General features: G+C 35.7%; 1 protein-coding gene and 2 pseudogenes across 3 annotated transcripts in view; 1 reads left to right on the forward strand and 2 right to left on the reverse strand.

Annotated features, from left to right (window-relative positions):
* The window catches only part of LOC145276810 (uncharacterized), a 468,903-nt gene that overhangs the window by 142,756 nt on the left and 302,459 nt on the right, over positions 1-23,688 (reverse strand). Inside the window, exon 1 of one of the 3 annotated variants that reach the window (XM_080128138.1) lies at positions 9,261-9,533. The exons of the other annotated variants lie outside the window; for them this stretch is intronic. The gene's annotated coding sequence lies outside the window, so the exon portion shown is untranslated. Of the gene's footprint in view, positions 1-9,260; positions 9,534-23,688 lie in introns of those variants that run through there. 3 annotated transcript variants of the gene reach the window in all.
* Positions 8,077-8,187, reverse strand: LOC145277222 (U2 spliceosomal RNA; annotated as a pseudogene).
* On the forward strand, positions 8,309-8,462 carry LOC145277246 (U2 spliceosomal RNA; annotated as a pseudogene).

A 23,688-nucleotide genomic window follows, 5' to 3' on the forward strand; every position in this document is an offset into this window, starting at 1 on the left:
TTTTGTTGATTTTTCTACATTTAAAATTTTACTTTACTTTTCCTAGCGTTAAGCCGAACCGAACGCTGAGAAAATAATTCATTGTGGATTTATTCAAACAGTCCTTTGGAAAATAAATATTTAAAATAAAGTGGCGCTTATGCACTTATGTTATCATGCTATTTTTTACAATAGTATTTTCACATTAAATCCAAGTTTTACAATATCTTTTTTTTTTTATTAAATTGTTTGGTGAAAGTACAGATAACCCGGTCGGTTTCTAATGTGTGGAAAATCTAGTTCCCGAAATAAAAAGGGTACTCTGGATAGTAACAAAAATAAAAATTGCCTCAGTCTCGAAGGATTTCTTCTCTTAACTGATTTTTAACTGACTCTTAACTGATCAAGGAAAAAAACGGTGGAGTGTAGTTCACCTTCTGTTTCTATCCCCCTCTCTCTTCCTCTCTTAATATCTCTCTTCATCTATCTCTCCCTCTCAATCTATCTTTCTCTCTATATCACTTTCTCCATCTCTCTTTGAGCCCCTTTCTCTCTCTCACTCCCTCTATTTCTCTCCCTTTCTCTCCTTTCCTCTGTCACGCTCCCTCTCTCTTTCTAACTTTCCCCCTCTCTGTCTATCTCTCAATCCCTCTATCTCTCTCTATCTCCTTCTCTATTTCCCATCTATATATCTTCCTCTCTATCTGTCCATCTCTAATCCCTCATCCTATTTTAGTCCCCTAAGGCATTGTCAAGACATGTATAAATCCTATTTTAGTCACCTAATTTACTTACTGTAAGAATAAAAGTTATTTGGAAATTACTGCTACCTTGAACAGTATCAGGAGTAACTGGTAAAACCTTTCTAATTAAATTAATTTTGGCAGCCATTCGGTGACAAAATGACATAGCCTTAGCCTTTGCTGCATGCAAAATACCTGCGACCTTGCTGCTAAGTAGAAGAACTATTTATTCTACTTTGAAACAGTTAATTTTTCAAAAATCTCATGTTCGACATCTCCAAAACATCTAGTATGGGGAAAAATATTGCAGAAATGCAAACTTATTGTTTGGGATGAATGCACAATCGTATGCAAAAATGATGAAAATCACTTGAGGCTCTTGGTCGATCCTTGCAAGATTTGCGTCGCAATGTCAGACTATTTGGGAATGCAGTAATTGCTTGCAGGAGATTTCAAACAAATGTTACCTGTAATTCCTCAATCAACACCAACAGATGAAATAAATGTTTGCCTCAAATACTCTACTTTTGATGCCATGTAAAGACATTAAACTTAACTCAAAATATGTGTTTCCAGTTGCAGACTGCTCGATTTGCACAGAAATTTTTGCATCACTTGTGGGAAATTGGATACAGAAAAGTGCCCGCTGATCTGAGTTAAGGGCGAAATTCTTTGACTCTTAACTTCTGTAATTTTATTACAACAAAAGAAGAGTTGGTTTAAAAGGTTTTTTTTGCAGATATTCAAATTAATTATACGAATTCCATTTGACTGAGTGAACGAGCTATTCTTGCAGCTCAATACAAAGACGTCCATGAACTTAATGCTATTATTCAATGTAAAATTCCAAGTGAGGTCGTCAAATACAAATCCATCGACACTGTTGTGGAAGCAGATAAAGCAGATATTTACCAGGGATGCCACCACATGTACTGCAACTGAAAATTGGTATACTAATTGTCATGTTTTTTTTTTTTTTTTTTTACATAGTGATCACCACTTATCAAGGCCCGGAAGCCACTCAGGGATAAGGGTTATTGCAAGTACATTACGTTAGTGAGGAGATTTGCTGAAATGTTTACTTAAGGGGGCGGTTCATTAGGAATTTGTTAACATTGGACTTGAAGACAACCAAGTTGTAGTCCGGAGGGAAGCAGGCAGACGGAACAGAGTTCCACAGGCGTGCGTGTTGTGAAATATAAACCAATCCAAGCTTTACAATGGCACATGGCTTGCAGTAAAAAAATTACCAGAAAATATAGAAACAACAATCATAACAGGACCTTTCACAGGCGAATATATCTTCATTCTATGCATTCCTATGATTCCACCAGATACACCATTACACTTTAGGAAATTGCACTTTCCAATTTTATTGTCGTTTGCAATAACTATCAACAAAGTTCAGGGAACAATCTTTACAGTTGTGTGGCTTACAGTTACACACTGACTGTTTTTTCACATGGACAATTTATGTTATGTGCTCAATAGTCACCAAACCAGAAAATCTATATCAGCTAAGAAAATGGAACAGCAAAAACTGCGTACCCATACAAAATGGAAATTAAACCTATAAGAAACATGATAAGAAGCATTTTCTCATTTTGGAACTTTTTCCATTGCTCCAATTTGAGCCACAGCAAGCACATGGAAGCATTATAGCTGATATTCTTTTGCCCCTGACTTGGATTTGATACCCTGTGTTTATTCTCAAAGACCGATATAACTCAATTCCTCAACGACCAATATAATTTCATTCTTTAATGGTTTTGGGATTATTGACCTCGACCACATAAGATTGAATTATCACCAAATTTCACCATGAATTTTGCTTCTTTTTTTTGCTTGGTTGTCTCCCCTGTGACCTTGTCAGACCACTAATATGCACACACCCACACACACACACACGTGTGTATGTATATATATACATATATATATGTGTATCTATATATCTATAAAAGTGAACGTGTCTGTCTGTCTGTGTACATTTCCATACGCAATAAGTCTGTTAATTTTTAGTCTACAGACTCGAAATTGGATATACAGGGTACTGAGATTTGGGAAAATCTATGTGATCGGTTTTCGGCCAGAAATTTGGTCAATGGTCAACGTTTAGACCTTTGAGAACTCTACCAAACTCCTCCACCAATTTTGGGTATAAACACTTGAAATTTTAGATATAGGTTCCTTAGACATAATCTAACTTAATAACTTAAGTTAGGCAATGGCCAATGACTCTTTATCTGAAAGTACATCTTTTAAACTCCTCGGCCTAACGCTCACAGGAAACATGAGTTGGAACAATTACATTGAGAGTATCGCCAGGACCGCTGCGAAGAAGGTGGGTTCTCTCTAATCGCCAAATTTCTGGCTGAAAACCGATCACATCGATTTTCCCAAATCTCAGTACCCTGTATATCCAATTTCGAGTCTGTAGACTCGAAATTGACAGACTTATTGCATAAGGAAATGTGCGCACACAGACACACACACAGACAGACACTTTCACTTTTATATATATAAGTGAACGTGTCTGTGTGTCTGTGTACATTTCTCTATGCAATAACTCTGTCAATTTTAAGTTTACAGACTCGAAATTTCATATACACGGTACTGAGATTTGGGAAAATCTTTGTAATCCGTTTTTGGCCAGAAATTTGGCTATTAAGGGGTCAAAGTTCAACGATTTGACCTTTGAGAACTCTACCAAACTCCTTTGCCAATTTTGGGGTATAAACAATTGAAATTTTAGATATAGGCTCCTTGGACATGGATCTAACTTAATAACTTGATTTGAGCCCAAAACAATAAATATTAAGGGGTCATAATAGGGGTCAAAGTTTTAAAAACATTTGACCTCTGCGGTCTCTACCAAATTACTCAGACAATTTCTGGTTTAAACAGTTGAAATTTTACATAAAGGGTATTCAGAGATAGGGCAAGCTTTTTAATCGGTTTGGGTCGAAAATTTGAGCTACCAATATATAAGTGTATGTATGTATGTTTGCATGTCTGCCTAAAACTTTTGGCAGAGGCGACGGATTTTCACAAGATCACTGTCGTTTTGAAGACCTTTCAGACAACAAATACTGAAAAATTGGCTAAAAACATTAATTTCTTTACCCTCAACTGGGCACTTTTCTACAGGGAGGGGTCGCTGTTTCGCCGATATTTTCGAAAGTCATCCTCTCTTTTCGATTGTATAGCCTTAATTTAAACTACGTCACTTTTGGCGATGGTCGTAACAGCAAAGACGTCACGTTTTTTTCCCGTTCTTTTCCTCCTTTGTGGTATGGGTTCGAGTCTTTCTACTACCACTTTTTTTTTTTTTTGCTCAACACACACCTCCAAAAACTTGCCCTTCTATGAATCCAGCTTTTCCCATATCAATTACAACGATCTCATTATGTTCCATACACAGTCAGACAGAATAAACAACGTTGCATGAAATACAAATTCCATTCGTGATATGTGAACTGCAAGACAATATTTACATGCAGTGAGAAATTCTCTTTTACAATTTCATTAACATTATGCGCGGATTACTAAATGAGTAGGAAGCTGTTTGTTGACCAAACGAAAGGTCACAGAATTCCATGGCATTTACACATTAATGACATGTTGTCTACCCTGTTAGCATTTTGCAAAGGTCTCGCATATATAAACATAAGTATGCATACACACATATATGTGAAACTGTAATCCCTCTAAAAAATAAAAAAAATTAAAAAATTATGTGATGTTTGTGTATTAAAAAAAAAAAATACTTAATCTGATCTAGAAGTTTTCTAATATATAGAAATTCTTAAATTCGCCTTCAAAGAAAAATCATCTCAGAGGAAGAACACGTCTGGACCAGTTTTGGCTGGGCGCAGCTCCGGCCCAAGTGTAGTATCTGTTCCAGCAGATACTGCAATCAATGACCATATGTGGGGTTTCCCCCACATATAAGACCATTACCCTTCATACCAATTGTCACTATCCAGCTCCCCTACTCCCTGGGGAGTTGGTCTCCATTTCCCCAATCTCTCCACATGAAAAAACGGCCTTGTGCCTAATTTACTCAGTAGGGAAGCAAATAAATACACCGAGGAAGAACACGTCTGAGAGAGAGAGAGAGAGAGAGAGAGAGAGAGAGAGAGAGAGAGAGAGAGAGGGTTGAAAGAACGATTTTACATTCACCTTTTAACTCTTCTTTTTCTCCAAGCCTCCGGGCAACGCAGGTCGTCATGTTAGTTTAATATATAAAATAATATTGGTCGAATTTTCAAAGTTAAACTTAAATAGTATTAAAGTTGACAAATCAAACTTTGATTCTTACTATCCAACTGTCATTTGTTACTGCTGTACTGTGTTAACGTACTTTGTCCCAATATTTATTAAAAAAAAAAAATGATTAATCATATCTAGAAGTTTTCTACAATGTAAAAATTTTTAAATTTGCCTTAAAAGAAAAATCAACTAAGAGGAAGAACACTTATTCTTCTAGTAAGAGTTATCGTCCTTTACTTACTTTAACAATCGAGATTTACCTAAAGTTACGCTTTTTTAAAAAAATTCTTTTTTTTATAAACCGGAGCAAAGGTTCAGTTGTAATTTAGTCACTGGCGGATTATTGACATATTCGTTCTTTTTCCTATTTATATCTTGTTTCATTTTGATTAAATCTGAACCGGGTTCATTTTTAGCTTAGATACTGAACATAACAAAAAAGTGTGTTTATAAAATATAGAAATACTCAACTTTTAAATTCGTTAAAAACAAGCAAAAGTTATAGCCTATTGATATAGAATGAGTGCTTTATGCCTAATTGATGGCTGAAAATAGTTAAATTTGTGCTCATTTTTGCATTAAAAACTTATCACTATTAATCCCTAACTGTATATCGAACGGATACCATAATATTTAGCCCCCAAAAGTTCCCAAGGCCTTAACATATTTAAATTTGAGTTCAGCACCATGTAAAACTGCTAAACAGACATACACAGAAAATTTTGGACAAATATGGTAAAATAGTCCCAAAAATGGAGTGTTTTATTAGCCCTAAAAGAGCCCCTGTGGCACACCCAAGAGTTATTGCAAAGTATAGACAAACAAAATTATATAGAAACCAGTTAGTTACAACTTTTCAGAAAGTTTTATAAAAATCCAAAGCATCAATTTTTTTTTAAAATAAGCACAAAAGTGTCAATTTTAGCCATTTTAACCCGAAAGGCACCCCTAGGGGGGGGGGAGTTTTCCCGGAACATTCTTTCTGTTACTTTTTTACTCATATCATATTTAATGTTTGTGCAAAATTTCAAAAAATTCCAAGGCATAGTTATTGAGAAAAGGGCAGAAAAACGAACGGACGAACAGACAAGGGTGAATATACAGGTCCACCCTCCTTTTTTGGGGGGAACAAAAATAAGTACATAAACATGATCCCTGAAAAACAAAAGGTATAATGTCATTCCTTAAAAAAAACCCTCAGATATAAATGTAGAAAATAAAGAAATCAAGGTAGAGAGACTCCTTGATCCCTGATAACTAATTGAACTAAAAAATAAAAAAATAAAAAAAAATAAGGCCTACTAGACCCCACCCTAGAGTTTCTCTGTACAAGGGTTTGTCAAGACTCTCTGGCATGGGAATTAATTTTGACCAAATATTCAAATATAAACTGGTGGAATACTAGCGAAAAAAAAGGTCCACTCAGCTGGGCTATGCATTGAGTCATACGAGAAAAGTAGCAATGTGCCTTCTAGTGATGCTGTCTTTTGGACAGGAGCAAAGTGTAGCATCTGTTCTGATACTACACTTCATTTTTTTCTCTTCTCAATCACTGAATGAGAAATCCTAATACTTATGCAGTTTATTGACTGTACTAAAATAAAAACGTTATTATTTAGAAAGCCATTCTTATCATGGTGAGGGGCAGGGCTTTGTTAACTGTAAATTCTGTACTTTTATATAACAAATTAATAAGCAAAAAATACTGTAAAAATTGGACGTAAATGGAAAATGCTACCTAAAAAATAGCATGATTCATAAATTGCACAAAGAAGAAATCCTTCTAGACCGAGGTAATTTTGATTTTTGTCCTAATCTAAGGTGTCACATTTTAGGTGAGCTGGATTTTTAAAAACAAGGTTGTGTTTAACTCTGCCCACGTGGGGAGGTAAGTAAATAGGGGCACTAAGTTGGATACTCCACTAGACCAGACAATGCTGGTCTTGGAATTCGGCTAGACCAAACAAAGGCCACAAGAAAAAGAAACAATAAAAATAATTAAGTCGTTCAGGAAAAGACAATTCTTCTGCTTTATTTATCTAAGGTTTCAGAAGTAAGGAGGGAAAATGTCTATAAATATTCAAGGCTCAAAAAAAAGGGACTACACCAATTCTTAAAAGAGCCCTTGAATATAAATGTTACTCATAGAGAAATTGTAAACTACAGAATGGAGTCCCTTGATCTTTGAGAACTATCCGAACTAAAATATATTTTTATTTTGGAATTTTTGAAATGAGGATTGATAATCTGCATTATTTGGACTACTATTCTCATCTTAGGTGTTATTCTCACAACGTTTCGACCGATTTAATCTCCGCTCATTATCAGGTGTGCAAGGATCCATGACACAGCTAGACCAAACAAAGGCCACAAGAAAAAGAAACAATAAAAATAATTAAGTCGTTCAGGAAAAGACAATTCTTCTGCTTTATTTATCTAAGGTTTCAGAAGTAAGGAGGGAAAATGTCTATAAATATTCAAGGCTCAAAAAAAAGGGACTACACCAATTCTTAAAAGAGCCCTTGAATATAAATGTTACTCATAGAGAAATTGTAAACTACAGAATGGAGTCCCTTGATCTTTGAGAACTATCCGAACTAAAATATATTTTTATTTTGGAATTTTTGAAATGAGGATTGATAATCTGCATTATTTGGACTACTATTCTCATCTTAGGTGTTATTCTCACAACGTTTCGACCGATTTAATCTCCGCTCATTATCAGGTGTGCAAGGATCCATGACACAGCGGATATAAGTACTAAGTTCTAAGTGACATTCTTTTGGATGTTGACCGTTCAACCCTCATTACGGGCAGTACTAAGAATACAATTACGAATTAATTAAGATTTCTCTCCAGTTATGGCTGATGGAACGAAAGCAAGCTAACTCTGTATATTAAATAAAGGGTCATGTTCGAAATTCGATACAGATTACATAGTTTGACATAAAGATTCCCAAGTTCGACAAGATGCACCTGCGGAAGGTTGGAGATAACATCGGCCAAAACGTTGTGGGAATAACACTCAAGATGAGAACAGCAGTCTGAATAATTCAAATAATGTAAATTATCAATCCTCATCTAAAGTTACGCTTTTTTACACCTTTATTTTTTTTTTCAAAATAAAAAAATATATTTTAGTTTCAGAACAGATACTACACTTTGATCTTGGCCCGAAGGCCAAGATAAATGTCACTCAAAAAGAAACCGAGTGTCAGTTGCACGATGCGGTCCCTTGATTTTGGAAAAATAACCGATTTTTCCAAAATCAAGGGACCGCATCCTGCAACTGACACTTGGTTTCTTTTTGAGTGACATTTATCTTGGCCTTCGGGCCAAGATCAAAGTGTAGTATCTGTTCTGATGCTACACTTCAATTTTTTGTTCTCGGTTAGCAGAGGAGAAATCCTTTACGACTCAGACAATTTTTATTTTTGTTCCTTTTCTCAACATTAAAAAAAAACGACCCTAGTGGGGAGTCAAAGTAAGTAGGAACAGTTATCCTCTTCCTCATCACAAAAATTCAGAAACAAGAATATATTGTCAAGGGTGTGTCTTTTCCGACATTTCAAAATACAACCGCTGGGATACAACGCGCGGCTCTTTTACTTTTCTTTCTCCAACTTTACAATATGGCGAGAAAGAAGAAAAGAAAAAAAAGAAAGAAAGAAACGTACTGAAGATGGAGTTTAGCTCTGAAATATATTTATGTTATAAATTTCAAACAAGTAAAATATTTGTTTATTTTTGTAATAATACGTTGCGATTTGGCTTTCAAGCATACTTGATGCATATTTTATTTCATACAAAAAATATATATATATATTTTTTAGTTTAATTAGTTCTGAAAGATCAAAGGGGCCCCCGTTCTGTAGCTGACACTCAATTTTCTGTATGAGGAACATTTATATCCAAGGGCTTTTTAAGGATTCGCGTGGTCCCTTTTTCTGAGCCTCAAATGATATGGTTATCTAAATAACACACACACACACACACACACACACACACACACACACACACACACACACACACACACACACACACACACACACACTGTTCTTTTCTATTATTTGCATTAGGTTTTTGAAGTACAATATGAGAGTGACGTATCCTTTTGACATATAATGTTATACTTTATATTTATCATTCATTCGGTATTTTTTCTTTTTTCTTTTTTTTTTTTTTGATATGTAAAAGTATCCTTTCCATCCACCCTGCTGACTGACCCTTACAAAAATTGAAATGTGATAGAATGCAGATATCTACCTCATGTTTGTCTGTCAGACAAGATCAGCATCCGATGGGGATTCAGGGTACGAACCAAAAAGAACCGGTAGAGCGACTGGAAAGTAAAATGGCTGAGGATGTTTCTATGCAAGTTGTTTGGGCCGACACTATTGATTTGATTAGAGTAGCAGAGTTAGGAAGGGACACTTGGCACAAGTAGTGCAGACTCATGGATGCGGATGGAAGGAGATGAAGGAGTGAGAGAGGAAGTATGAGTAGTGAGAGGCTGATCAAAAATGTAAGGAAGAATATGGAGAGAGAGAGAGAGAGAGAGAGAGAGAGAGAGAGAGAGAGAGAGAGAGAGAGAGAATATAGTATAGAAAGATAGAATGAATAAAAAGATATATTTATAAGAGAGAGTTAGCATATAGAAAGAGATGAGAGTCAGGCTGGGTCAAAAGAAGAGAGACAATCATGTATAAATGCAAATATAAGAGAGTGAGTAGCAAAAGAGAAGTAAGAGAGAGAGAAAGGTGTAGAAAGAGAGATGGAGTAGGAAAATAGAAAGAGTGAAAGAATAAGTAGGAAATGCTAAGAGATAGTAAGAAAAGAGAAAGAAACTATGAGTAGGAAGTGTGAAGTAAAAGAGAGAGAGAGAGAGAGAGAGAGAGAGAGAGAGAGAGAGAGAGTAGGAAAATAGAAAAAGGAAGATGAGTAAAAAGATGAAGTTAGAAAGAGAGAGAGAGGGTGAAAGTGAGAGAGAGAGAGAGAGTGAATACATGAAAGAGAGAGTTGGAGTGAAAATCATGCAATGAGAGAAAAACAGGAATTAAATGTGTGCAGCCATGCCTGGAATGGTAATCTCTCTCTCTCTCTCTCTCTCTCTCTCTCTCTCTCTCTCTCTCTCGATCAAAGAGAACTGGTGTTAATGTTTTTGTCAGCCTCCAGCGCCACAATCGAGCAATGGACAACCTCTTGCTCTGACGTTTGCAGTAACAGACTCCCGCCTTCTTTTAATTATTTTTCCTTTTTTTTTTCTTCCGAGTTCTCTTGCCAATCTGACGCTAACGACAATAACGACATTAGCGACAACCACTTCCTATGCATTAAACTAACAATAACAAAATAAATTAAGGTTCCATAAGAGTCACACTCTTAAGGGATCAGTATTGACTTGTTCCTTAGTGAAGACCCGTCTCTACTAAAATAATCAGTAACAAATGTGGGTATATCTAAAAATTTGAGATCAGCCATTCTAGTTGTTTATTGATTTTGTGCTTTTACGGCACTGAAAAGAAACTGACATTTTTTTGCTACAAGACTAATTTCTATTTTTTGTATTTGTTTTTATCTTGAGTGTTATCCTAACAAAGTTTTGGCCGATGTAACCTTCGACTTTCTTCAAATGTATCTTGTCGAACTCGGGAATCTTTGTGCCAAACTCGAAATTCTTTATTTAACCGCTTAAATAATCAAATTATACCCAATTACCAACACTACACTGTTGTCCTGATGGCCAGCATACCCTTATTCTCAAGTGTCTTTTAGGCCTTGATAGAAGATGATTCTCTTATACAAAAATGAAAAAAAAAATCCATAGGGATACATGTGTTCATTCCATCCATCCAGAAAGACCCATGGCATAACGGATAAAGTACTAAGTAAAATTCAGTTCTATGTGATAATCTTCTGGAGGTTCAATCTTGAGTGCGGGCGATACACCAAATACAATTGCGAATGAGTGAACACTTTTACCTAGTCATGACTGACGGAACATGGATTAAATAAGACGTTCTGTTTGAAATTCCGTGCAGATTTCTGAGTTTGGCCAAAAGTTTTGCGAGTTTTACAAGATACAACTGAAAAAGGTCAAAGGTCACATCATCTGAAACGTTGTGAGAATAACACTCAAGATGAGAACAGTAGTTCGGATGATCCAAATAAGACGAATTTACTGAGAATCTTTATGTCGAACTCGGAAATCTACGCAAAATTTTAAACGGAACCCTTTATCTAATTCATGACGGTAGGTTGTTCTCGTTCTGTCAGCCACTAACAGGTAGAAGTTTTAAGGAATTTTTTCATTTTATTCATAACAGTTGTTCTTATTAGTTATTATTACTTGTAGTAAGGATGGAACCATCAGCCTCCAGAAGACTGTCATTTAGAATTAAGTTTTCTTTTTTGATGGAAATTGCTCCAGACAAGGCATGAGGCCACTTGATCTAAGTAGGTAAAATAATAAAACTACTATTTCAAGATTAAAAGCTAGCCAATGATAAGTGTTAGATGGACAGATTCTGACCCAGGAGGCGGCAATTCTTCCTTCCTTTGTCAGAAACATCGGTCAAGGAATGTGAGGACTAAAGGACAAAATAAGGTAAACGAAAGTTACAAGGTTGCCGAAAGTAAATTGCAAGTCCATTTCCTACTCTCCTTGATTGTTAATTAGCACCTTTATCTGTTGTGCCATGGGTTCCTTTCTAATATTCAACTCAAAAATGATTTCACTCCTTTTTGGCACTTCACACCTCAATTATAACTGTGGTAATGAATTGAATGCATCCCGTTGTTAATGGTGGACGAACTTGATACCAAAACTGGTTCTGATTGGTTGTCGTACAAACCGAGATCCATCTTCACCAACATTCTAGCAACCTAAGGGCTGATGTGAACAACCAGACGACACTTCTTTGTCGGAGTGAGGTAGGGTCTGGCTCAATCCTAGAAGGTGCAGTCTTCCATAAACAGCGTAATCACATTGGTATACCAGTTCGTATTAGATCACCAAAGTTAAGCAAAGTTGGGTCTAATCAGTGCTAGATGAGTGACCATTTGGTGGTGAAACAAGATCAGACACGATGGAGCTTGGGTAAAGCTAGATTATCTGAATGGACGACACACTAGGAATTCATTCTCATTAGACTTATAGACGATCATATTATAGTCAGCCGGAAATATATCTATTATATAAAGAGCAAAAATCTGTTTGTATGTATGTATGTATGTATGTATGTATGTCTAAAACTTTCCACAGAGACGATGGATTTTCACAAGACTGGTATCGTTTTGAAGTTTGACCCTTTGGATGACAAATATCGAAAAATTGGCTAAAAACATTAATTCCTTCACCCTTAACTGGACACTTTTCTACAGGGAGGGAAGGGTAACAAAAAATCGTTCCTTCATGACAATTTAGCCAAACATGCATGCGCAAAAAACGTTCTTTTTTGAATTAGTTTAAATATAAAAAAGACGACTTAACTTTGCTCACGTGATCATAGACCAGTCGGTATAGTAGCAGCATCGTTATTTTAAGATTGCACATTCAAGCCTAGATATCAGATATATTTTTTTTCGATTTTTAAACTTTTATTATTGAAACAGGGTTATTTATGCCATTTTTTCGTTTTTTTTATCATAATTTTTCCATCATGTTCGCTGTTTTTGTTTTTCTGATTTTTTAAAGATGGAATTTAAACCAGGGTTATTTATGTCAATTCTTTTTTGTTCGCTTAGTCTTTATTTTGCATCACGTTCGCTGGCTTTTTTTTTTTTTCAGATGTAAAAAAAAAAAAGTTATAAGATTAAAACATGGTTATTACGTTCGCTTATTCTTTATTTTCCGTTTTGTTTTGATTTACGCCCCCACACCTCACCACACCCAGGCAACGCCGGATAACCCTGCTAGTCTGATATATTCAGATTTTCAAATGGATGGTGTACTCATATTATGTCCTATAACACGTCTTTAAAATATGCCAAAGAAACTGAAACTTTTCAAATATTTATTAACTGATGCCTAATAATTATATTGTTCAAATTTCATAAAAAGTGAAAGTACCATATGAATGCTAGTGTATCACAGTGATCAATCCTTGTACCATTATTATTCATAAACGACTTCCTTGATAAAATTTGTTTCCGAGGTAGGTATATTTGCTGATGATACTATGCTGCATAAAAGATTTGAGAGAAAATTAATGCATACATATATAAAGAAACTCTAGAAGAAGACCTCCAGTCTGTAGTGGAATGGATTCAAAATTGAACGGTAACGTTCAATGCCACCAAGACTAAGCTTATTACCTTTAATAATTACAAGAAACCTTCTTAACCTCTGATTGCAGTGGCTAATGGCACACTACCTGCGTGTACTTCCCTCAAACTCCTAGGCTTAACATTCATGAACGACATGGATTGGAATAAATGAGGTATTTGCCAAGGCTGCCACAAGGAAAGTGGGGTCTCTCTTCTGTGTTAGAAGATTACTCACACCTGATAGTATTCTGTATCTCTACAAAGCCTTTATTCGCCCTTGCATGGAATATTGTTGCCACATCTGGGCTGATGGATCTGTCACTAGTTTCTCGCTCCTAGATAGGGTTAAAAAAAGAGTCACCAACCTAATAGATCCAGCACTGTTGACCAAACTCCAACCTCTATCCCATTGCTAAAATGTGGCATCTTTGTGCCTGTTTTAGAAGTAATTTAATAGTAAATGCTCCGACGAACTCAAAGTACTAGTACCCCCTTGACATAAATACTCCTGACAAACCAAACAAACAGCAAAATCCCACCCCTACACTGTCGAGAACCCTAGATGCTGTAAAAACTTCTACTCAAATAACTTCTTCCCTCAAACTGCTAGACTTTGGAATTCCCTCTCAGGCCCCTGCTTCTCTGACTGTACTGACACACAGAAGTTCAAGTTTAACGTGAACAGACATCTCACTACCCAACTCCCTACATAGTATCCCAGCAAATCTGGTTCCAAATAGTAGCCCCTTATGACTTAGTGGTACTGTGACTTGTTTGGGGTGAAAAAACAGTAAGAAAAAAAATTGAATTTCCACAAACTTCCTGGTGAACAAATTACAACCTTTCGCTAAGAAAAAACACACACTCCCTTTCAAACTGAATTCTAAAGAGACAACACACTTCACCCCTTTCCAGCCTTCAAGTATCAAGTATCTCATAAAAGTGATAAAATCTTAGTGTCGGGCATGTGGTGAATACAAAAACTGCAAGGATACACACTTGCTATCATAGCCATTAACTTTCTTTTTTCCCAGGAATAGGACAATTTATGCTGAGAATCTATGTATTCTAAACGGACTTCCTTATTTATAAACATATAAAAGTACAAATGCTTTTGAATTATTTGGATTTTTCAGACTATTTTCTCATTTTCACAACATTTCAGTCAATGTAGCCTCCAACCTTCTTCAGGTGTATTTTGTTGAACTCTGGAAATGTTTCTGTCCAACTTGGAAATTTCGACGGAATTTTGAATAGAACCCTTTATTTACATCACAGGGGCAGCATGACTGGAGAGGTGCCCTAAATAATTCACAATTCTATTTTTCAGTTGCCCACACGTTTATCTATTTGTACGCACAAGATTCCCTTTAAAACTAATAAACCAATCATTATAAATTTTGAACACAGGTTTTATGAGTAAAGAGTCCAAATGCGGTCTATATTTAATTTAATATAGTTTTATGTAAAGCTCTTTTTGAATATTAAGATACCTCCGATTTTTGTTAACAATAAGTATTACAGCACCTTCAAAATGCATCACTGGATTGTCATGCATAACAAAGACGTGCCCAGGGTGATAAAAACAAAGTTTCTGGCAACGGTTATGGTCTTTGGTGTGGTTTCAAGTGAAGGCCACATCATGCTACCTCACATCTCCGAAGTCGGCTTGAAAGTTAAACGTACCCGTATGTGCTAAAGAATGTGGCAATCAGATGGCTGCTGGAAGACGCTGCGTGTGGCAGCAGGACTCAGTGCCAGCCCACAACTCTAAAGAGACCCAGGCTTGGTTTCAGTAGGAGTGCTACGACTTTCGTCAGGTGGTAACCGCGATGGGATAGGAACTCCAAATCTCCTAACTGCATTCTCAGCAATTACGAAGACCAAAGGAATAGTTGGCCAAAACGTTGTGAAACAACTAAGAAAAGATGAGGATGATAGTCCGCAATAAAAACAAATTAATAAATAATACTCATCTCAATGAATTCCATCTAAATAATTTATGCTACGACTTTGTACTCTTCTCTCACTGCCCCCCTCCTTCCCCAACCTAAACCTGCTGAAATACTTTGTTTGATCATATATCGAAAACATCACCAACATGACCTCCCACAACACCAAAGCCAGCTTCTCGACGTCATTCACCGAGCTCCTGCCAGCACTTGGGGAAAAGGCATGTTCCCAGTTACAGACCCGTATCAATATGGTGATTGAAGCTGAAGGCAGTTACATTGAATAGATGTCAGCTCTACTACATAATCAAGTTACCTGAATTGATTTTTTTCGGTAAAAGTTTTAAATAAAGCCATAGTGTTGTTTTCTTTAGGGCGATAATTTTATCGTTCCATTTTACCTTGTATGAATTAATGAATATTTCCCAAATTTCAGTTTCTTTTGAGTAGTTTAAAGTGTTTTAAGGGGGCGTAATATAAGCATAACCTCTCATTTGAAAATTCGAATATATCAGATTTGCATTAAATTTGATCAATAGTACTTAGACAGTACTCAAGCAAGACTCCAAGAATTTCAATTTCTTCTTAAGATTCCTTAAGCTACAGCTACAAATTTGAGAAATTTTCTAGAATCAAAATCATGTAATGGATTTTAATAAAATAAATTGCTAAAAATATAATAGTTTAATTCATGCAGACTTCATATTTATTATCATAAAGCCAATTCTATATTGATTATTATATTGTATCCAAAAGTTAAAAAAAATATGACTTGAATGCTATCAAATAGAATCGAAACCAAAATATTTAGCATCCCAACCTTGTTCATTACCATTGGAACTAAAAAGGAAACTGTCATGTGAACGATTTGTACATGCACAGTCGTGAAACAGTTGATAAACATATAAAAATCCTATAATTCCCCCAAGTACCAATCTTTCACTTTTGACACCTTAGTAGCCCTTTTAAAAAAAATTCCACATGGCTGAATACCCTATATATCAAATTTCAAGTCTGTAAATCAAAAATTCGTTGGGTATATAAGTTGAGAAATATCCTCACACACACGCATGTTCACTTTTATAGATATATAGATTTATTTTATCCTTTCACGTAATTATAGGATGAATTTTGTGATTAACATCAAGATTTGTTTCTATAAAATGATGACCTACAACCTAACGTGAACACGTAAACGTCTGACCTGTTTTCTTAAATATCTGAATTTGACCCTAATTCTCTTTTCTCTTAGGTTTTGTAGACACTGTCCATGCATTCCATAGCACACTTTCATTCATATTCATTTTTCTCTCTCATTTTCAAACATTTATTGTTTGCGAACGGTGTAGGTCAAATTATTTATCCCATGAAATATTTGATCTCGATGATTTGAATAGTGATAAGAGTACTTTTTTCTTACAGGAGGTTACTAATAAAACAAAAAAACCTGTTCATTGAATGAAATATAAAAAGAAACCTTGATTAAAAATAAAAATACTTTTTGTTTAGAACATGAAACCATTGTGGCACAATGAAGTAGCTCCCATTTAAGAGAGCTAGGGCTTCTATATTAATAAATCTCATAGCTAACTTGTGACTGACTGTGGTCTAGGGGAGGCGAGAAAGAAATGCGTTATTATTGTAAAAAAACAAAAACAAACAAAAAACATGACGGCATCAGTAACTGTTGTCAATCAGCTATGATTCAAGCCAAGAGTGACAGTTGTTTATAATATTCAACCAAGTCAAAACGATCTGAAACTCAAGATTCGAAAGGTCAAAGCCAAAAGAACTCGTCATCAAGGCCTACAAAAATTAAACAATGTTCAAATGTTATGTATGAATGTCTTTCTTACACTGCTTTCTTTCACCCTCTTTCTCTCTCTTTCTTTCTTCATTGAAAGAGAGGAGAATTACATTGTTTTCCAAACAGTCGAAGCTTGGATTTTGTGCACGACAGACAGTTGCATGCTAACGACGTATATAGTAGTTTGCGCCGGTTGATGATGGGTAGCCAAGAATGGGTTTCAACATTAAATGCTCGTTTTAATTGTTAAAAATAAATAATTCTATTTTTATATAAAAAAGATGTTTTGTTTGCTTATTCTATGCAACGTTCAATTTCAGCCCAACGGTTCCTCTGATCAACAAGGATGATAAAACCCTGCCTGTAATGACGTCAAGATGACCCATGCAAGCCGGTGATAGCCAATGCCACATAGATCTGTTTATATTTCTATCATTGATGTGTCTATCGTTTTATCGTGTCTAACACCCGGGGAGCTGGTTGCCATTCCCAGGAAGTTTCTCAACCAAGTAACTCTACCTTGGCAAACAATCAGATCACACAATATTTGCACAATCATATATTTTATGAAGTGTTTATTTATAAAGCTATACCAGTCAATCGAATAGGGAAAAACCTGACTTTATTTTATATATTTAAGAATATAAGATTATTTTGTTTAATTTACTACAATTATATTCCCTTTATTTTCACAGAGAGAACAAGCAAACATAGCACCAAGGTTTGTAAAAGCTATGCAAGATGAACAGCTAAACGAAAGCTTTAAACAGCATAACTGCCTATGGCGTCCCTTTGAAGAGCCCTGGTGATCAAGCTCCCATTGATTTCCTCTCTTTTGACTTGGAGCATGTAGCATGTGGGAACATGATGAGGATTGGCAGCCAACCGGATGTTAACGCATCCACCATGAGAGACAAAATGAAAAATCGTCTTTTGCACATGGCTCCACACATCGCTTCCGCTTGGGAAGAAAAAAATAAGATAACCACAAAATAATTATCGACCAATGGCAGAGCTCCACGCCTAAAATAAACAGCTCAAATATCACAGTCGCTGGGAGCCGGTTTGCCACTATAAAATGAGGGAACCAAAAAGTGGAAGGTGGAGATTCGCCCTGCTGCGTCAGTGAACACACGGACGGATTCTCTCACCCGACCTAAAGAGATGGAGAAGAAAAATAAATAAGGCACCAGTGAACTAAAGCCGACTACGCTCTCATGTTATGGGCCAAACGCCTTCTAGCGCTGATGAAAGAAGTCACTCGCTTTCCAGTTACAAGCCAGGACACGCATCACCGACAGCAGGATGACCGGCCTACCCTAACCCATTCCATCATCCAAAAGATAAGTTACATTTTACGAATATTCATTCCTTGTCAATTCATACATACCTACAAACAGTTTACGAACATTCATTCCTTGTCAATTCTTACATACCTACAAACAGTTTACGAACATTCATTCCTTGTCAATTCATACATACCTACAAACAGTTTACGAACATTCATCTTCTTTGTTAAATCACATTCCATCCTACGAACACTTTGCCTCTCCTAATACAAATTGTTGGTCGTAAATAAAATCGGTTCTCAACCTTCAATATTCGTCTGGCTTCAATTATATGGAGTCAGAATCTACACATTTCCAACGCTGTTCATTTCATGCATTCTTTGTTGTGGCCTTTATGGCATCCTTTCCCACCTCCCATCCTTTATATAAAAACCTGAGGCCATAAGTACAATGGCAAAAACAAGTGATTTGTTGCTTTTGACACCTCTAAAATCAAACTTCTCCTCTTTTATTATCAATGCTCAGATTTCTGTTTCACCTCAGTCAAAGCAAATGACTCTCTCCTTGAAGAGGTTAATTGTTTTGATAATTTTTTAGGATCGACTTTCACTCTAGATCTAAGTTGAAAATTGAGTTTTTCTTTGGTCCCAAAGCCACAAAATTCTAAGTCAATGTTGAGCTGCCTTGCTCTCTATTGGCTGAATATGATTCAGTGTCTTGTGCAGTTCTAGGAGGTTCACTCTCCTATGCTTTGTTTTCTCACCTTTTGAAAAAGGGTTAGTTTATTACTAATCGCCTGAGGTGACACTACCGGGGAAATGCCGATGAGCCCATCTAGGCATATTTTGCAGGCCAGAGTGCTTTTCCTCAAAGCTTTTCAAATCTCACTTCCCCAACCTTGTGTCACATCTAGCGGTGGAATGGAGATAAACATTGATCTAAAATGGAAGTTGTCTGCTAATCTAGTAAGTTACTAAGATTACTGGAAAAATGGTCACATCATTCTATTACTCCAGAAAGTACCTGACTGTAGATACAATCCTCTGTCTATATGATATATGTTGAAAGATGTAACATTGCTGCTTACATCTGAGGAGATGCCATTTTTTTTTTTTAGCTTGACACAATGTCTCTCAAATATATATATATATTAGTATTAGGGGCTATTCCAATCTTTTTCCTCCAATTTCGAAACAATTACCGATTCTGTTCTAAATTACCAATTCCAATTTTTAAATTGTATAAGAAAAAGCAGAATGGGAGCTCTCAATCTACTTCTAAATTTCAATATAATTTTCTTTTAGATTTGACAAACTTCCTAATTTTTGCCCTTTACGCATTGTATGTAAAATTTTGATAAACATATTGTTAGATTTTCATCCGAAATCTAGTGAGATGAGTGATCTCACAGAAGAGATGTCGTTAGTCTTTTTCTGTTCCATCACTATTTCCATGAAAGGTGCTCGACTCGGCTCTAATCTTTGGTTCCTCCTTTCACAACAAGAACTTGTCTGCTAATGCAATTAAAAACCTTATTCCTTTCTCCTTCCATGTGTCTAGCAACAGGTGGGATGTCCATGGATAGATTTTTTTTTCGCAAGGGCTTCCTGTCTCTTGAACACATTACCACAAGACTGCTTTTTTACCGATTACAACATAGTCATCTATATATATATATACAAGGTCAGAAAATTCTTATCATGGACCACCCCATGAACAAATAAATGCAGTTCATACTATTGAGGAATGTTAGTGCTCCCATAGGGTTAACTGTTATCCTCAAGTGGCTCTTGGCCTTGGTAGGTAGTGACACAAATATTAAAAAGGAAAAAAGAAAAATATTGTCCTAAATTCTGTACGGGGAGGGGGGGGGTGATGTGCAAGACGTTTTCTTCAATTTCAGACAGGAGAGTGCATTCGCCAGAATAAATCCAAGGAAGATAACTCTAATAATTCTGCTGAGGAAAATAATGAGAATAATAAAGAAAGCCACCAGCGATGAATGAGCGAGGTGATAATAATGCTGGTGTGTTGGGGAGATATAGTATCATTTGTAAGCATCATCGGACTGCTCTTGGGCAAGGTGCAAAAGCAATAAAATACATTTTAAAAACAAATTCATCTTTAAAATCACTTGGGCACACACATATTAGTGCCAAGTCTTGGGAACATGTTTACCAAAATGAACAGTTGGAAATAAGTCATACACCATCCATTATGACTACGAAATTCCTACAGTTACATACTTGGAAAATGGGGCTATTAAGCCTGACATAGTAATATAGGACAAGACGGAGAAAGTGGCAACCCTAGTTGAAGTCAGTGTCCCTAATGATGCTGGCCTTAATAGAGCTGAAAGGGAGAAAATAACAAAATACTGAGGACTTATGTACGACATGAAAAGAAACTGGAATCTTAAGAAGGTATCAATCATACCAGTCATTATAGAAGCAACAGGGCTAATGAAAAAGAATTATAAAACTTATCTGGCGAATATACCCGGTGAACCAAGTGCAAGAGAAATAGAAACAATTGCACTTAAAGGGATGGTTAGAATCTTAAAAAGATTTCTCGGTTGGAGTAACTAAACTAATGGGAGAATGTTTGACGTCCGGTAGAATGCCCCATCTCCAGCCAAAACAAAACGATAAGAAAATTAAAACAAAAATAGGAGAGAAACTTGAATGCCCAATAGACACTATCCTCAAGTTTCTAAGGTCTCTCTGTATCGGGGTTTGTCAGGATAACCTGGCAAAAGATACTTTTCCCAGAAGTAAACGCTAACTAAATATTCAAAATCACACTGGTTTATATGAGGAATGGTACATCTTTAAGTGATTTTGCCTATAATAACAACACTAAGCTGGACATTCCACCAGACTAGATGAATTATTTTCCCGGAATCTGTGAAGATCAAGAAACCGCAAAAAAAGAAATAATATAACACATTTAATTGGTCAATTAGTGAGAGAAAAATCTTAACTTCTTTCAACGTTTGAGATCTAAAAGAGAACTTTAAAGAAATATTTGAATATCTTCATATCTCATCTATAGATCAAGTGTCATTCCCAATAAAGGGCTCCTTGATTTTGAGAGTTTCAATTGAAGTAAAACAAATAAAAAAAAAAAAATATACATAAAATCCATAAATCTCCTCATCTAAAATTATCCCCAAATCCCATAATTTGATATTCTTCTCTAAAAAGAAGTACCAATTCTCTCTGCACTATTCCAGTGGACAGCTAGATGATATTTTCTGTCCTCGATCTTTTCGTCCTCTGTGACCCTTCACAACCCCATTTTGTGTGCCAACAAAGCTGCTGTTTTTTTTTTGTTTTCTTTTTTTTGTGGTGGGATCAAATTATGAGAGTTCTGGATATTTTTTTTTTTTGAGAGTAGCGAATGTTAGATAATTTCTAGATATTAGATCTAGGTGTTAAAGGAATGTCATTTTATAAAATTTCTGAAAATTTCTGTTAATAATAGGAAAATGTTACATTATTGAAAATTGGTATATTTTTTTTTTTTTTTTTAGAGAGGAATATCAGATTATGGGATTTGGGGATAATTTTGGGTGAGGAGAATTATGGATTTTATACATTTTTTTTAGGGTAATGTTAATTTATCATATATGGCAATAATTTGATAGAAGGGGAATGTCATATTATGGGATTTTATGATATATTTTTAGAATAGACTGTCAGATAATAAAATTTGGGGATGTTACTATTACCATGTAAACAAGTGAAGCATGCATGGTCCCCCGTGCACAGTGAACGAGGCATAAAAAGAATGACTAAGTTCAAAATTTGCCCCCCCCCCCATATTTAACCCGAAAAGTCCCCATGGAACGTCAGATCCTGGTGAAAATGAACAAATGGTGCAGTTTTAGGCCTTAACATATTTAAATCTGAGTTCAGCACCATGCAAAACTGCTAAATAGACATACACAAAAAATTTTGGACAAATATGTTAAAATAGTACCAAAACTGGAGTGTTTTTATTAGCCCTAAAATACTCCCTGGGGCACATCCAAGAGTTATCGCGAAGTATAGACAAACAAAATTATATAGAAATCAGTTAGTTAAAACTTTTCAGAAAGTTTTATAAAAATCCAAAGCATCAATTTTTTTTTTTAATAAGCACAAAAGTGTCAATTTTATCCATTTTTAACCTGAAAGGCACTCCTAGGGAGGCAACCAAAGGTTTCCCGGAAAATCCATTGTTACGTTTTTACTCATATCATGTTTAATGTTTGTGCAAAATTTAAAAAAATTCCAAGGCATAGTTATTGAGAAAAGTGCGGACAGAAGAACGGACGAATAAACAAGGGTGAATTTACAGGTCTATCCTCCTTTTGTCAGGGGGAGGGGGGGGGGGCAACAAACAAACAAAAAAAAATCATCAAATTTGCTCTTCAAACAAACTGGTCAAACAGTGTTGTAAATATTTTACATTAAAACACTTCCCACCATATCTGGATAGGATCAGGTTGACATTTGTAATGAACCAACATGATGATGATGATGAGGAAGCAACAGGTCATTATCGAGAGTTGTTACAGCAGACATAATAGTGGTTTCTACTGCATAACTGAAATTCATATATTATGGCAATGTCTGTTGGTTTGGTGTGTACATTTAACTAACGGCATTCTGTGGAAATTCCACGATACTTTCTACGCCAATCTCTATAATTTACTGTTAATAACAATTATCCTTTTGAAATAAGAAATGTCTATCAGGGTTAATACTATTTAGAAGAAATAACCCTTTTATTTAGCCAACTAGGGATTTTTATCCTGAGGCCCGTAAAATCAACAGATATTTGACCATTCCTATAATGACCTGATCCCTGTTAATTGCGGTGTAATGCTGGTTCTATGCGGCTCTAGGTTCATCCTCCAAGGCTTTGCCTCCTCTCTTTGAGAAGGGGTTAGTTTATTGCTAATCATTCGAGGCTCTCTTGCCTGGGAACGCCGGCGGGTTTTTCCTGGCACGTTTTGCAGGCCAGAGTGCCCCTCCTTTAGGGGCGCTGACTTTTCGACCCTGGTGTCACAGTTGTTGCAGTTGGAAAGAAATAAACACTCCCAACCAATTACAATAAATTTAGCCAAAAAAATAAATATATTTCTGATAAAAAATAAAAAAAATGAATATTTCTGATAAAAAAAAAAATGAATATTTCTGATAAAAAAATACATAAAAATCAGATAATTACGCTTTTTTAAAAAACATTTCTCAGTAGAAAACCATCACCAACACCCGTTTTATATGCAGGCATATGGTGAACAGCTTCTTAGAAGTTGACTTCAAAACTAGCCTATCTCTAACTAGGGATTAACTAAACTACAGAACCTAAAATGTGATAGATTTTCT

Source organism: Euprymna scolopes, chromosome 5, assembly GCF_053919585.1.
Source record: "Euprymna scolopes isolate OS-2025 chromosome 5, ASM5391958v1, whole genome shotgun sequence".
Classification (NCBI taxonomy): domain Eukaryota; kingdom Metazoa; phylum Mollusca; class Cephalopoda; order Sepiida; family Sepiolidae; genus Euprymna; species Euprymna scolopes.